Source organism: Festucalex cinctus, chromosome 13 (genome assembly GCF_051991245.1).
Source record: "Festucalex cinctus isolate MCC-2025b chromosome 13, RoL_Fcin_1.0, whole genome shotgun sequence".
NCBI lineage: Eukaryota > Metazoa > Chordata > Actinopteri > Syngnathiformes > Syngnathidae > Festucalex > Festucalex cinctus.
Genome location: NC_135423.1, coordinates 25,419,052 through 25,434,258, shown reverse-complemented (window position 1 = coordinate 25,434,258; position 15,207 = coordinate 25,419,052). Strand labels below are relative to the sequence as shown.

At 37.9% G+C, this 15,207-nt stretch overlaps 1 long non-coding RNA gene across 5 annotated transcripts in view; it reads right to left on the bottom strand.

Annotated features, from left to right (window-relative positions):
* The window catches only part of LOC144033802 (uncharacterized), a 118,306-nt gene that overhangs the window by 20,077 nt on the left and 83,022 nt on the right, over window positions 1-15,207 (bottom strand). For all 5 annotated transcript variants that reach the window (XR_013288072.1, XR_013288074.1, XR_013288075.1 and 2 more), the window contains one exon: window positions 6,119-6,219. This is a non-coding gene — a long non-coding RNA (uncharacterized LOC144033802). The remainder of the gene's footprint in view (window positions 1-6,118; window positions 6,220-15,207) is intronic.

Genomic DNA, 15,207 nt, shown 5'->3' with positions numbered 1-15,207 from the left:
CAAATATTCACCCCATGTGGGCTTCCATTTTTCTTTTATTCCAAAAATTCATTTTTTTATTTTCATAATTCAACATTTTTCACCCAACAATTCCCCATTCATTCTAACTGAGGCCGAACTTTCCCCCAATAGTTATTTACCATTCATTTCCATTGGCACATTCAAAACAACAGATTCAGATAGTTCCCATTTAAAATTTAAATCTTTTTATGCAGTTCAATTTACGAACGATTTTCAACATACCATAATTTTGCATGTATAAATATGCAATACCAAAAATTCACATTTATTTACCGGTACCCCCAAAATTCCCATATTAGGAGACATTATTCACTTCTCCCTCAACATTACTTGACCAATTCAAACTATTCCAACTTCATTATGTGCAGATCATTCAAGCCATCTCAATTATTACTCCCATTCACAAAACTTGCAAAATTTTCTAAAGCCTCAAATTTCAAATATTTACATATTCACCTCTAGTTCCATGTACATTGACCGATTAAAATCATTCAAACATCAACATATTCAGCTCAATCCATTTCATTCAGTATCATGCCAAATAATTTGAAATCATTAGAATTTACTGTATTTCACATGCTTCACACGCAATTTCTCCAGAAATTGCAGATATGTATGTCCAATTTTTATTTTTTTTATTCATCCCCTACTTTTTACATGCTGTGTAATTCATTCGGTTCTCATCATTCCAATTTCAGCATATTTCAAATATTCACATCACAGGGCTTCCATCGACCCCAAACAAAAAATTCATGGTTTTCCCATAATTCAACATTTTATCATCTTAAAATTCCCCATTCATAACAATTGAGGCCGAATTTCCCCGAATGCTTCTCCATGTCAAATTTACTCTATACAGTAAATCCTCAAAACAAATTTGAAAATTGCTTAGAATTTTTTGTTGCATCTATTGCGGTGCATCTATTTCTACTTTTATTGTAGAAAAAAAGACATTTGCAATGCTATCAACTAGCAAGATTTAATTTAATTTGCTTGTATTTATTAGACAGAAATGTGAACAGAGAGCAGTATTTTCTCCTTTAGCTATTTGAGACACAAAAGCAACAATCCCCCCTGCGCCAAATGGTCAGAGGACAGAGTCCACTCTATTCCAAACGTGTCACGTCATTTTCCATGAATTGGATAAACTAATAAACACAAATACGACACGCCACAATTCTTTTGTCGACAGTTCAACCTTGGAAGATGTTTTCTCACTACTGAATGCTCGTCCACATTTAGAGGTGTGAAACTGCACCAAACCAAAGAATTAATCCTGTCTTTTCGCTTACCTGTAGTAGTTTGTGTTTCAACCTTCTAACTAACTTAAAAGCAGCAGAAACCCTTCCGTAACACACTCAGCTGCATTCAGGTAACTGAAGCCGACTCACCATTGATTTACTGATTTCATTTCAGTCCTGCCTAAGCATTTGTTATCTGTTGCTGATGGCAAGGGATCAGTCGGGCAGGCCAAATAGCACATCAGCCGAGACCCAGTTCTGTCACGACATCCCACACACTTGACCAAACAGCAGCAGGACTGCAAACACGCACGCACCAGCAGCGGTCTGAGATGGAACAAAACAAGCATGCTGGCTGGACAGCGTGTAAACGCATGCAATGGTGCGTAGGCCAGTCAGGCTGGAGAACAGGGCTCACAATGTGGTGCCCACAGCAACAGGTGGCCCCCAAGGACCACATTAGCAGCCCACGGGCCTGTTCTGAAAACAACTCACCAGTGACGGCACAAGGTGATTTTTTTTTTTTTTTCTAGGAATGCTGCAGCAGAAAAAAAATGAAGTGTTCCCATTGTGAGAAATGATGAGCATGATCAATTTCTTCTCAAAAATGAATATAATTAGTTGTTAATAATAATAATATATTATTAATTTCACTGCCTTTGACAAGTATACTTGTCAATTGTATTTTTTAGAGCGGTGCTAAATGGGGGGGAATCTGAGCATGCTCCACTGTAAATATCAAACTTGGAAACAACTTTACTGATGCCCAACCACCGGTAGATGACATCATTGCCCCATTTTATAGGAAATAAACACAGTTTCAGAGTCCATGGGAGAAATGGCTGTATTTTGGCAAACCTACATTTTTCTGCTGTCAATTGTAAAAGAACGGGACGGGACAAAAAGTAGGGAGTCTATTCTGTTATTTGGTAGATTCGGTTTATATATAATTATTGAATGTAATATCACGTGAGTATTGGAAATGTAATAATTTTCTATAATGACTGGCAGTGAATGAGTTAAATGTAATTACAACAAATTTATTTCAATAGTTTGCATCAAGCTGGTAAAATCTTCACATTAACTAGTACCAACAAGTAGCTCTCAGTTTCAAAATGGATCGCGATCCCTGCTTTAGAGAAAAAACAAAACAAAAAACAAAACAAACAAAAAACACTGTTGACCTGAGTGAGGGTCATGTGCCACCTCTGACTGATGTTTTTTTTTTTTTTTTTTTTAAACGTAGAGGTCATTAGGCTATCACTATGGCAACTGGGATAAAGACAGCAACTTTTCAGATTTAACTGGAAAAAGCTTTCATTGACAACTGATGAAATACAGTCAAATGTTGACACTTACATGAAGTTTAGTGCAAATGATGTGAAATTAATCCTTGTTGGTGACAATTGGAATATTGAATGCAGTGAATGCAGACGTTACAAGACATTTAAATTTTTGTGTCGTGCTCAAAGGGGAAGTCGAGAAAAAATTATTTGTACAATAATATGTTCTACGTGGCACTACTAGTATAAACACGGTATTCTGATTAATAATGTGTAATCCATCCATCCATTTTCTTGACCGCTTATTCCTCACAAGGGTCGTGGGGGGTACTGGAGCCTATCCCACCTGGCCTTGGGCAGTAGGCGGGGTATACCCTGGACTGGTTGCCAGCCAATCGCAGGGAAATAATGTGTAATGTGTTTATGAAATATGAATCCAAAAAAACCACCTATCATCTCAAGGGGCAGCCATTTTGCCACTTGCAACTGAAGATGACATCACAGATGCTCAGGGCTCAGGTAACAATCACGGCTCAGCCTGCGCACGTCACATGATCAAACTCCGAAAACAGGTGACTGTGATGTCATTTTAAGGTAAAATGGTAAAATATTAATCTTAGATGAATAAAAACGGGTGGGTTTTGCTGACTAGTTCATATTCCACAAACCCATTATTAATCAGACTGCCTTGTTTAGACAAGTGGGTGTGCACAGAACATATTCAAAGGAGAATTTTTGACTTGACTTCCCCTTTAATCATATGTTTGGTTGTTGTTGTCACATATATACTGTATGTATCTACAGGTGATCAATAACTGTATGTCTCCTCACAAATAAATGGGAAAGAAAGGAATTAAATTGTACCAAAAATACTTCAAACCTCTGAAAATGCAATACCAAAATGCATGCATCCATCCATCCATCCATCCATCCATCCATCCATCCATCCATCCATCCATCCATCCATCCATCCATCCATCCATCCATCCATCCATCCACCCACCCGTCCATCCTCATTAGAGTTGCAGTGACCATCAGTCTATCCCAGCTGATTTTGGGCAAGTGGCACAGTACACACCCGGTATGTAGCCAGAACATTTCAGAACAAAAATCATTTTAAAAGAACACAATTTGTGCATTCAAACCCCCCAAAATAAGAATAATACATGAGAAATGCACTAAAGTAGAATGCTCTTACTTCTTTCTAGTATTTCAAGGAAAGCAGTTTCAAATGTAGGTTCACTTTTTAAATAACTGAATGCAAACTAGTACTGTACTCTTGATTGTGTTGACCAACAGGGGTCAGTCTCTTTCTCCTCTCATCAGCTGGATGTGACTAAAGCCAACCTAAGACCGTTGCAGTAAGGGTGGCAGAGCCACTCAGGCTTGATTACATCTCCAGTTTTCAATATTGTAAGAACAATAGAGGCTTTATAAACTGTGAAGGCGTGTAGCTATCAAAAGAAATAAAAAGTATAAAAGAAGTGTGTTTTGCTGTGATTTGACAAGGTCTCATAATATAATTGAGGATTGTTTTTGTGGGTGAACAATGAACATTGACAGCTATGCTGATGCTACAATTTAAAAAGCATTACATTTTGTGACAATTATTTTACAAGAACTGATTTACATCTTCATCTTTTTTTCTTATTGGTATGCAACTTGCAAATGTCTTTCCCTTTGTAGTCACGTCAAAATGTATCATACCGCAAACATTTCCTCTAAGTTTAAATGCTTTGTCACTTCGCAAAACGCATTAATGAAATGTTCCCTGAAGAAAGTCATAAATATTTCCACTTATGTCACCTTCGCAACAATGGAACTTGAAATTAATTGAAGATTGCGCATTGAGAGTTGTTGAATCACACAAATTAAATATCTTTCAATAATAGGCAAATAAAATGGCAGCCAGGATTGATATTTATCATGCAGTCGCTAATCTCGACTTCCTGAAATGTACATGAAAACTGAAAAATGTCCAGCTATGCAGGATGTCGTGCATGCCTCAGGGAAAGCTAGGAGGTTGTACAGTTATCTCCTATGGTGTAATTCTCAACTATACAACCTACTACCTCAACATGTCGGCAAGCGGAGCGAGACGCCAACGTTATGATTTTGCAATCTGTATCCATCTTGTTGTTTACTGTTATACTATGCCAAAATGTATCAAAATGCCAAAGTATTAGAAGATCAGTAAAAAAAAAACAAAAAAAAAGTTATAGACTGTAAATGAATTCAACGAAGAGACCGGTCTTGATACTGATAATATTCATGTTAATGTTTGTCGGTATGTTTGTCATGTTTGTCGGTAGGTGGTAACGTCTATTTAGGTGATGCTGCTCAGGTTGTTGGAGCTACACAGACGCAGACCTGTAGATACAAGCTTGTGATGGCAATTAACACAAGTTCGGATCTACGGGTTTGGGGCTGCGAGCACAGGAATTCATACGTCCATCGGCATGACGGATGGGGAGGAAAAAAAAGGTCTCTAAAACTGTATATCAAACTTGTTTTCCTGACCATGCGAGAGTGGTTGCGTGAGTAATTGCTGGAAAAGTTTATGTGGCATTTTAAGAGCTATGTGGCTTAGCTCGAATAAGATATAAGTGAGAGAAATGCTGAAAAGAAGCAGAAGAAAAATTGTCTGGAAAATTAATGTGGGTGTTTACTTGATAAAACAAAGAAATCAAAGAAATCTTTTTATGTGTCTCAATTGTTTTTTTTTAAATCTGTGTGATGTAGTAATTTACCTTTTTTCTAAATATAAAAAATAAATACATAACTTAATTAATTAAAGAGCTCTGAGAATCTAACTACTCATATTTCTTACAGCTTTTACTTTTACTTTTTGATGTTGGACATTTGAGACAGAGAAACACAAAGCGAGGGTCAAATCCCCCATTAGTATTTAACAACCCACAAATTAGAAAACATCCCAAAGAATCATCAACCGAGCAATCTCCAAGCAACAAAGTAACACTTGTACGACGCCTTCCAATTTCAATTTGCAGTTTGCTTTCTCCTTCACCTCCCTCCGCCTGAATTTAAATGAGATGTCTGACTTTGAAGCTGTTGCCAAGTTGCTGAAAGTATGTTAGTGGGTCTTTGCCAGCGCACTGAAAGACACCTTGAGATTGGCCCCAACAAAAGAGTTCAGCGGGGTCCACAGAACCCGACCACTTCTGCGAGACCGCGTGTGCGTGTGTGAAAGGATCGAGGTTTCTGAAAGTACAAGAAGAGCAACACCTGCGACATTCAGTGTTGAAGAGTGCCCACTAAAATCTACCCAGCAACAGAGTGTGTGTGCGTGTTTGCGTGTGTGTGTTGTGGGTGCGGTGTTTTCACAAAGGTGAAGTTATGAGAGGTGAGGAAGAGGCATGCTGTTATCACTTCATAATATCTGCCGAGGATAATCAGATATGCAGCGTTTGCACAATGCTACTTGTCAGTTTAGGCCCCTTTTCACTCCCAAGAAGAGAATGCAGGGAACGTCAGATATCAAAAAGGAATCAAACGAAAAAGTGAAAACACAGCAAACGCAGCTCGTCGCATATTGGAAGCATGATGACTTACCCATTTTGCCTCTCTGGCTTCCAAATGTTTCTTTCTCTTGAAAGGCCTTCGACGCTTGCCATAAGCTACATACGATTACACGCAGGCATGTCCGCAGTGACCTATCGGAAAAAAAACAACAACGCTAAAACATGCACAAAAGAAAAACAAACAGGAAAAAAGAAACAGTGAAAAGCGCTTCAGGAGAGGTTGGGACAGAGTGAGACGAGGAAAAAAGCAAAGGAGAGGATGAGGGACTCATAGGGGGGAAGAAGGAGGGGAACATTAACGAGAACAGAAAAAAAAATAGTTTTTTTTTGCAAACTAAGTTCTGCGTACGCTAAATGTCATAACTATAAAAAAGAAAGCTCATATTTCTACTTCTAGATTGTAAAAGCTGTAAATACCAAATGCCAATCGACCCACAACATTGCCAAAATCCCAGCCCTTTAAAAATGTCTTGAATTTCTCCCTTTCAGTCTCAAACTGTCCTTCATTCTTTTGCAATCTCCTTTACTTGCACAGCTGAATGAAGCAAAAGGAAAAAAAAATGGGAGTGTGGAAATTCAGCGAAAGGAAAAAGCAGCCATGAAGCCGTCCTCCTGTCACCCCAACACCTCCTTCCTATCTTCTCTCACCCACTTTCCCCCCTCCTCTCGGCTCACGCTCCTTTTGCCCCCCCCCACCCACTTAAATGCAAGAGGGACAGTCCAGTCCAGGTATAGCTACTACTCACTCAGCCTTTCTCCTCCCAAAACACCCCACCTCTCTCACACACACACACATACATACACTTGGACTTGGATCCTGTTCTTCCACAGAGTCCCACACACAGCTAGAAGCAGACTGACACGCACACACACACATTTCTTGGAGAAATTCCCTGCACCAAAAACAAATAGCAATTTTTATTTAGCCCCAGCATGCGGATCGAAAATAACAAGGCGCTTGGAGCCTTGACTCATGATTTAGCAAGGCACACATACGCCATATGTCTGTTGTCACTGTGCAAAACTGTCTGGCAGCCTCCAAATGAATAAATAAATTAATAAATAAGATATCATTCAATAAGGAACAGCCGACGAGTTCTCTTCGACTATAGGATGAGGAGTCAGAAGAAACAAGAAACAGTCGCAGGATGTTTTAAACAACTTAAATCAAGTCCAAATGTAATGCGTAGAAAGTGCATGTATGACTATGATACTTACAGTATCGTACCTCATAATTTGGAGGATGAAACGTGAATACAAAATGAAATAAAATATCACCATTTGAATATATATATTTTTTTTTTACACAATTCAAACATTTCTACTCATCAATGCATTTATGGGCAGACATTCTCTCTACAAACATCTTTTGATTATAGTCATCATCACAACCTCAAACACAAATGTGTATATTTAAAGTACATTCATATTTTTAAAACATGTTTTGTTATATCATAATGCAAAACTTTGCAGTTACTGTATTAGTCTTTCATGCTAATTAAGGCTGAAAACCCTAGATTCTGAAAATGACAAAAATACTACATCAACAAAAAAATATTACAGTTATTACTGAAACATCTTTGCAATTTGAAAACACGGATCTGCAATTTTTACTATTTGCGTGTAGCTTAAAAGATGCTTAAAGAAATCCATATTTCAGCCAAACCATGTATTCTTCACGCTAAGAGTTGTTTTTGTTTGAGAAACCTTCAAATATATATATATATATATATATATATATATATATATATATATATATATATATATATATATATATATATATATATATATATATATATATATATATATGTAGAGAAAAATAGTTTGTAGGAAGGCAAGGAACGAGCGATTGTGTTTGTAGTGAGCATCTCAAGCATCCTTGATACCTTGAGAGGTGCTTTATAAATTCGAGTTGTCAAATGCATTCAATCAAAAATTAAGTATTAAATAAAATAACCCATAATATGTTAGATGTTTACTTGTGTCTTCAATACATTTTAAATTAGTCCCATTAATGTTGTCTTTTTTTTTTTTTTTTTAAGACTGCCGAAAGCTTGTGAGAGAAAACTAGACTTTAGTTTGCTTTTCAATGTAACATCAGCTTCTACGTCCTGCTGTTGCTGGGTGGCAACAGGTTTTTTTGTGTTTTTTTTTGTTTGTTTGTTTGTTTTTCCCCTCACGTCACAATTCACTATCCTCTTAAAAACTATATTTTATTTCAGGGTATCTAATACTTCCCACGAGACTTAATTTTCTCTAAAAACAAAATAGTCAAGATTTACAGCTTTTGAGTCGAGAGTGCACACAGCCAATTAAAAGTGGACCCCCACTATAGTTCCAAACAGGCTTGGTCGTGTCGACTGTACCAGGTCCGTAAAGAAATAGGATTTTATTGATTTAAACATAAATTCAAGCAAATGAAAGATCTGATATATCGTTTCCCAAAAACAAAAGTTGACGTGTGCCGTTCAATTCCTAATACAAGGGCAACAAATCCAAGACAAAACAAAAGGTGGAGGTGGGCAGCTTGTCTGAGACCACACAGTAATGTGTTGCTCATGATCAAGTGCATCTTTTTTTTCAGGGACATTGTGAGCGACCTGTTGGTGCGTCAACAACCCCCCACCCGCCACCCACCCCCGTAAGCAATGCAAAGAGAGCAGGGAGACTTGTTTGTTTTCAAGCAATATTGTATTTTTCGAAAGTTTGCTGTATTTACCTTTTCCATCTTTACTCGTCTTTTCTATTCCTCCGTCCATCTCGAGTATTCTGCTCACGCACGGCTGCGGCAGACCTCCTCCAATCACTGGCATTAATCCACACCTCAGACCCCCCAATACCCTCTTTGCTCTCCCACAATGCACCTCAGCCCCAAAACTTTCCCAAGACACATTTGGCTTCTCTCTATCGCTTACCTCGCCCTCCCTCTTCAGCCCTCTTTCCTTTCAGCTCGTCTCCCTGTGGCTCTTCATCGCCCAGTTTCCTTTGCTCTGCCTCATTCTTTCTCAAACTCTCTAAATTTCCCTTTTCTCTCTCTCCATTCAGCCACGGCTGTCAGACAAAAGTATCTCCTAATCTTCCCTATGGGCTATTTGAAATAAAATGGTGGCATCCAACGGACCAACCATGTGATAGACCCCCAAGTAGACAGACCCCGTTTTTATAGTACCATTAATTTGTGGATTTCTTTCTTTCTTTTGGGTGATACTCACCCGTACTCGTCCAAACGGGGGCAGTCGAACGGCTTCAAATTCAACCCTGATGGTCCAAACGTTGAGCCAGAAGCCAAACGAAGATGGAAAGAGACTTTTTTTTTTTTTTTTTTTAAGAGCATTTATTTTATTTATCTTTATCTTTATTCCTATATCCTTATTCTTTATCTTTTATTTGGCTTCTTGGTGGATATAAGGTATTATTGTTGACAAGCAAAAGATTAAAATGTTCATAGCAACAATAGAACTAAAAATGGGGACTACTGTAGTGGTAGATTTTAACTTTTACTATTGAAGTAGTGAGTTGAAAAATATTTTTAAATTTTAGTATATTATTTTCACACATTTAATGATGTTAATGTCCATGGCACTGAAAGTACATTTTTATTTCACTGACAAACTTTTTTTTTGTTCAGTTTTCAACACTAATTGTGTCAGTAATGTTGAGTGGGATCCATCCATATCTCTCTAACAGCGGTCTGCAACCTGCGGCTCTCGAGCTGCAGGTTGCTCTTTTGCCCACCAACTGTGGCTCTCTGTGACTTTGAAAATTAATCTCATTTAATTTCAAATTCCTTTTTTCATTTGTCCAAATGCATTTCACAACTGACAGATTATGGTGCTCGACACCTAGCGCCAAGATTTATTAAAGTATTTGAACGTTTGTGAAGAAAACAGCAGGTTTAATGCTACATGAACTATTTTTAAAACAAACATCCCTCAAAGATGTCAGCTTACAATTGTGAATGTTTTATTCCATACAGAAGTAACATTTTGTGTTCCCTGTAGCAATTAATTGATTTTTAAAAGAATATAAATAGGTCAAAACAAACAAGCAAACAGTATGTGCAGTCAAAATATGTCAAAAGGGTTTTGTAGCTTCCGGTGCTTTTGTGTTTTTGTGTTTTTTTGTTTTTTTTTCTTCCCCGAGGTAGACAACCAAAATGGCCCGTTGAGTATTTAAGGTTGCCGACCCCTGCAGATTATTGTACTTGCACGCATAATATTATTGCATGGACATTAATTTGTTTGTTGGCAAACTAATATCTTGAATAGAAAAGACTTTCTATCTGTGATGCCATGTGACGCAGTCTTGGGAATCGTTCTGTCGTACAGGAAAAAGAACAAAGCTAAGAATGTAGTTTGTCTCAACAGTCGGTCATGAATAATGGGTCTTGAGGTGGAAATTGAACATAGCATACTGACTTTTAATTTCTATTTCACCTGAGAAGACGCTTCTGTGGCTCAAAAAAGTGAGTCGCATTCCTACATTCCACACTTTTTTTTTCTTTTTTTTTTAACAAGACTATTCTGAGCAGAGTGGAAAACATTCTAGTATCCAAGTGTGACTTGTGCATTATGCTATTCTCAACCCCACTATTTATGTCCAGCCCCAGTGCTAAAAGAGTGGCCTACATGTCGTCAGATGGAATGTAATGGTGCAACAAGGTGGACATAGCATTTATAACAGCAGCATTTGTTTCCTGTATTTTTTTTTTTTTTTTTTTTGAGGAATTGATGATGGACGCTATTGTATAATCAGGACTGGAAATCCAGGTCGAGAAAGTAATGACCCTGAAATTGTCTGGATTTAGCCACAGGTGCTTCTATTCATCAGGTGGATTCGAGCTTGTTTACCTGCCAGTTGAGTAAAAACACCTGTGGCTATGGCCAAACAGTTTCAATGTTTTTACTTTCTCAACCTGGATTCCCCAACCATGTGTATAATAGCATCTAACCGACGGCACAGTGGCAGACTGTTTAGCAGAGATCGTGGGTTCAAAGAGAGAGAAATGTTTATATTATTACAATAAATGTTTGGTCTTTTTAACAAAGTTAAATAATCGTAAAAAACATACAGTACTTGGAAAAAAATCGGTTTGTCCACCTCACCTTCCCAAACTTTGCTTATGATCGGCAAGCTGAGTATGATCTATGCAGAGTTGTCTCTACCTTATCATAAAGGGTGAAACGTTCTAAGTGTACCTTGGATATCAGCAGGATATCCGGAAAATTTATTATCATCTCTCTCACAATATCAAAAACCATGGCTGTACCTAATCAATTGGTCAAAATGGCCACTGCACCGGGGGTGGGGGCGGAGGCGATATGAAAAACCGTGGGTGTACTTAATCAATTGTCCAAGATGGCCAACACCACTGGGTAGGCGAGAATCCCGTGCGTACCTAATACTGATTATTTCTATGTCTTAATTATTTGGATTTAGGGGTAGAACTGAATGATCTGGATGTAGCCGAAGTTTTTGTCAAAATTTGACTTCAGCCAATATTTTACGGTGATAACATTATGCAATGTGTGTGTGTTAATATTAAAGCCTATAGCACTGCTATTGTCTAGCTATTATAGTGCTGTCAAAGTTAAAGCGTTAAAAATTGATTAATCACAAAAAATTATCACCTTAATCTTAACGCAGTTTAATCACACTATTATTTTTGACCGTAGATTATCCTAAAGGATTGACAGTGAATGGTTATGTTTAAAGTAGCACAGTTTGTGTTGAGCAATAAACATAATTGCATACATTAAAGTAAAGCATTTAATAAATGACATTCAGAATATTTGTTTGTGTCAAAACATTGCGGCCATTTTTTTGTCGTTTTAAATTATGCAAGTAATTAACTGATAAGAAAAAGAGGAGGATGAGAGTGCAGCGGCTCAAAAGTTATTGTTACCTTTTTTTTTAAAATGTTGAAGACGTCCTCAAACGTAGAGAGAATTAACACATAACAGGTGGCGGACAAATAAATGATAAAAAGCCATTTTAATTAAGTGATTAATTAAAATTCTAAGATGTGATTAATCTGATTAAAAAAAATAGTTATTTGACAGCTCAACTAGCTAACTAATGTGCGTGGCTGCGTGTGTGCAGACAGGCAGACAGGTAGTCTCGTGATAAACACTTGTTTTTTGGCAAACAGGAGCCAGGTCAAGGTAAGAGCGAGATTATATGGTCTATCCTTCCAGAATGATTTAGGTTAGAGCAATCTATCAGTTTATGTGACTTATTAGATCTCAAATGAATTGGCTTGTATTTGCAAATAAAACTTTCCCAACATAAACAACACTCCAAAATGCTGATTTGTGTCGGGAAAGTTTCCCGACAGTACAAAGACACTGCGACAGAGCAGGAAGTGGACTTAATATGCAGTATGAGTATTCAGTTTATTATGCTAGCATTTTTATGTGCATTGTCTGGCGCGTCGAATGAATAAATGTTCTATTTGACGTCAGAGCGATTTAGTGTTATTTTGGCAGACTTATATACATCGGAGGAAGCATTAATAAATATGGTGTGTCAGTGTCCCTAGCTTTGGGACACACGAGATATGACATACCTGTTAAATGAGATACTCCTCCCCGCTCAGCCTGAAATATACCTCGAAGCAGTCTTGGTGGAACTGTAGCTCACCAACGAAATTAAACTATCTCAGTTCCCACCGAGCCATTATTAAAGGATGCACCCATTGCGTTTTCGGCTGCTGGTCTTCTCCTTCTTAAAATGAGTATTTCTTTTGCAACAGTGAAAGATACATGTGCAAACATAAGAAACACATTACTTTCTGTTGTGGATGACAATATATAAGTACTTAATTATACTGCTTCATACGCTGTGCCGATCTGTCCCTGGCACCTTCGATTAAAATACACCAAAAGTAGCGTAGTGCAGTCTTTCATCGTGGTTACATTTACAAAAAAGCCTCCCACACTTTCTGTATCGAGCTGGTTTTTCCACGGCTATAGCAAAGTCATGCCCCTGTACTGCACAGCAAAGGAAAACATTTACAGCTCTTCAGAAGAATATGTTTCAATGAAAATAAGTACAAGGCAGGCCTTGGACAGGAGATGCTGTTGCGTAGCAGGGAAATTCACAAATAAGTAGTCAGGGCTACAAAGTTTGAACTCTGGTACGATACAACTACATTAGGTATCTTGCAGCTGAAAAGCAACAAGGTCTAAAAATCTAACAGAGTGTAAGAGTGAAAGTGTGAAGTTTATTTATTTATTTTTTGATACTCAGATATTACGAGCTCCAGGACTGCAATTGAAGCCTGAAATCTGGTGGTACGTACTGTAGTCCAGCTGCAGTAAGATTTAAGTTTTTACTTTACTTTTGAATTCTTCTTGTTTGTACTCTTTGATATATGCTGTCATATTTTTCTTGTCTTACCTGGTGTGTTTTTGTGTTCATATTCATCACTATTTCTCATGAAATGTGTCATCTGCTTGGTAAGAATTCAGATTTTATTAAATATGTTGTTCATTTTAACTATGCTACCAGACACTTTCCTATTTTGCCCTCAGTTCCATTTCTGGTTGTCTGGCTTATTATCACACTCTCATTCTTTTCACCCATCACAATACAGGCGTCAAATATCGTAATATTCTGTATTACGAGACTAGTCTTTGCAAATCCGACTGCAGATACTTCCCTTGCTTCTACTGTTCTCTTTTCTTCCTCTCGCACTCCCTCTCCCACCACCTCCCCCTCTTCCCGATTCCATGTTCCCTTCTTGCCACCCCTCCCCCATTCTGTGTTTGTGTCCTCATCTGACCCTGCTTGGCCTGAATAGCTGTCTGTGCCCATTTGGAACGGGCACAGCTGGTACTGGCGCTGAAAGCCGATAGCCAGTACCGCCGCTCTGCATGTCTGCCTGACATGGAAGACACATCCCTATAATGAGATTTTTGCTCATTTCCTAATTTATGCAGCAGTCATTTATTGATTTCTGCAGTATTTGCATCTTCTTTCTTTGAGGGGGAGTGCACCGATAACCAAAATATGGAATATGAACAATTAATGTCTCAGGTCAATAAATAGCAGGAGGAACATCTTTGTCGATGATGGCAACAGCTTATTTTGTTCCAGATGCTGATACACAACACCACGTCTTAAACTCGAGACCCGTGGGCCACTTTTGGCCCGCCACATCATTTTTTGTGGTCCTCTAAAGCAAAAAAAGTCTACTGCATGCTTCTTGCCGGATTTGTTCTTTTCATTTGGGCAGCAAACGTGTGCAAAAATTGCATTTTTTTTCAACAGATATTACAAGCATTTTTTCCCCCACCAAATTCCTTTTTTTTTTTTTTGCTGATTTAGAATACTGACACACTATGAGTGTGGCTGACATTTTTTGATAGCCAAACACACAACTCATTAGGCATCTACAGTATAAGCAAAACCCCACAAGGAAATTGCTCAGCGCTTTGGCATCCGAAAAGAGTGAAACTAGTAGTGAAACTTTGCTTATGTGCTCACAGCTTTTCTCTAAAATTCTTCCAGGAATAACACCTGCAGCAGGCATATTGCAATTAACCATTTCCAACCACTTCCTATGTATTTCAGTGCCAACCCTGATATGATAAAAATAGCGTATTGTGAGCTACATTAGCTGCAGACGTTCTTTAATTAACCGCACATGAGGCTCGGCTCTACTTCCACTTGCCCAAATTTATAAATCCCTTTTCAAGCCTCTGACATGTGCTGCCATAACCACTGAGAATGTATTATCAATAATTCAGTGTTCCTTTTATAACTATGATCTGTCATCTTTCTAGCAGCCATCCAATTCAATGTACTTCACAGCAACAAGCCCAACTGACAATTCCGAGCTTATGTCACAAGTCAAAATGGCGGTCAACTCGGTGAAAGAAGCACTCATTGACAAGCATTGGACTTTGTATAGTTGTAATTTGATTTGTGAGGATTATTTTGATTTCAGAATGTGATGAAATGTTATTTGACTATTATAACAGTAGTAACAGTAACAGCCTGCTTTGTATGCTAGTCACATGCAAAAGCAACACAATACGCTGTTTGTGTAATGTGTAAAAGAAGCATTTGCATTGCATAAATATCAGAAATAATATGAAGATTGGAATTGTCAGT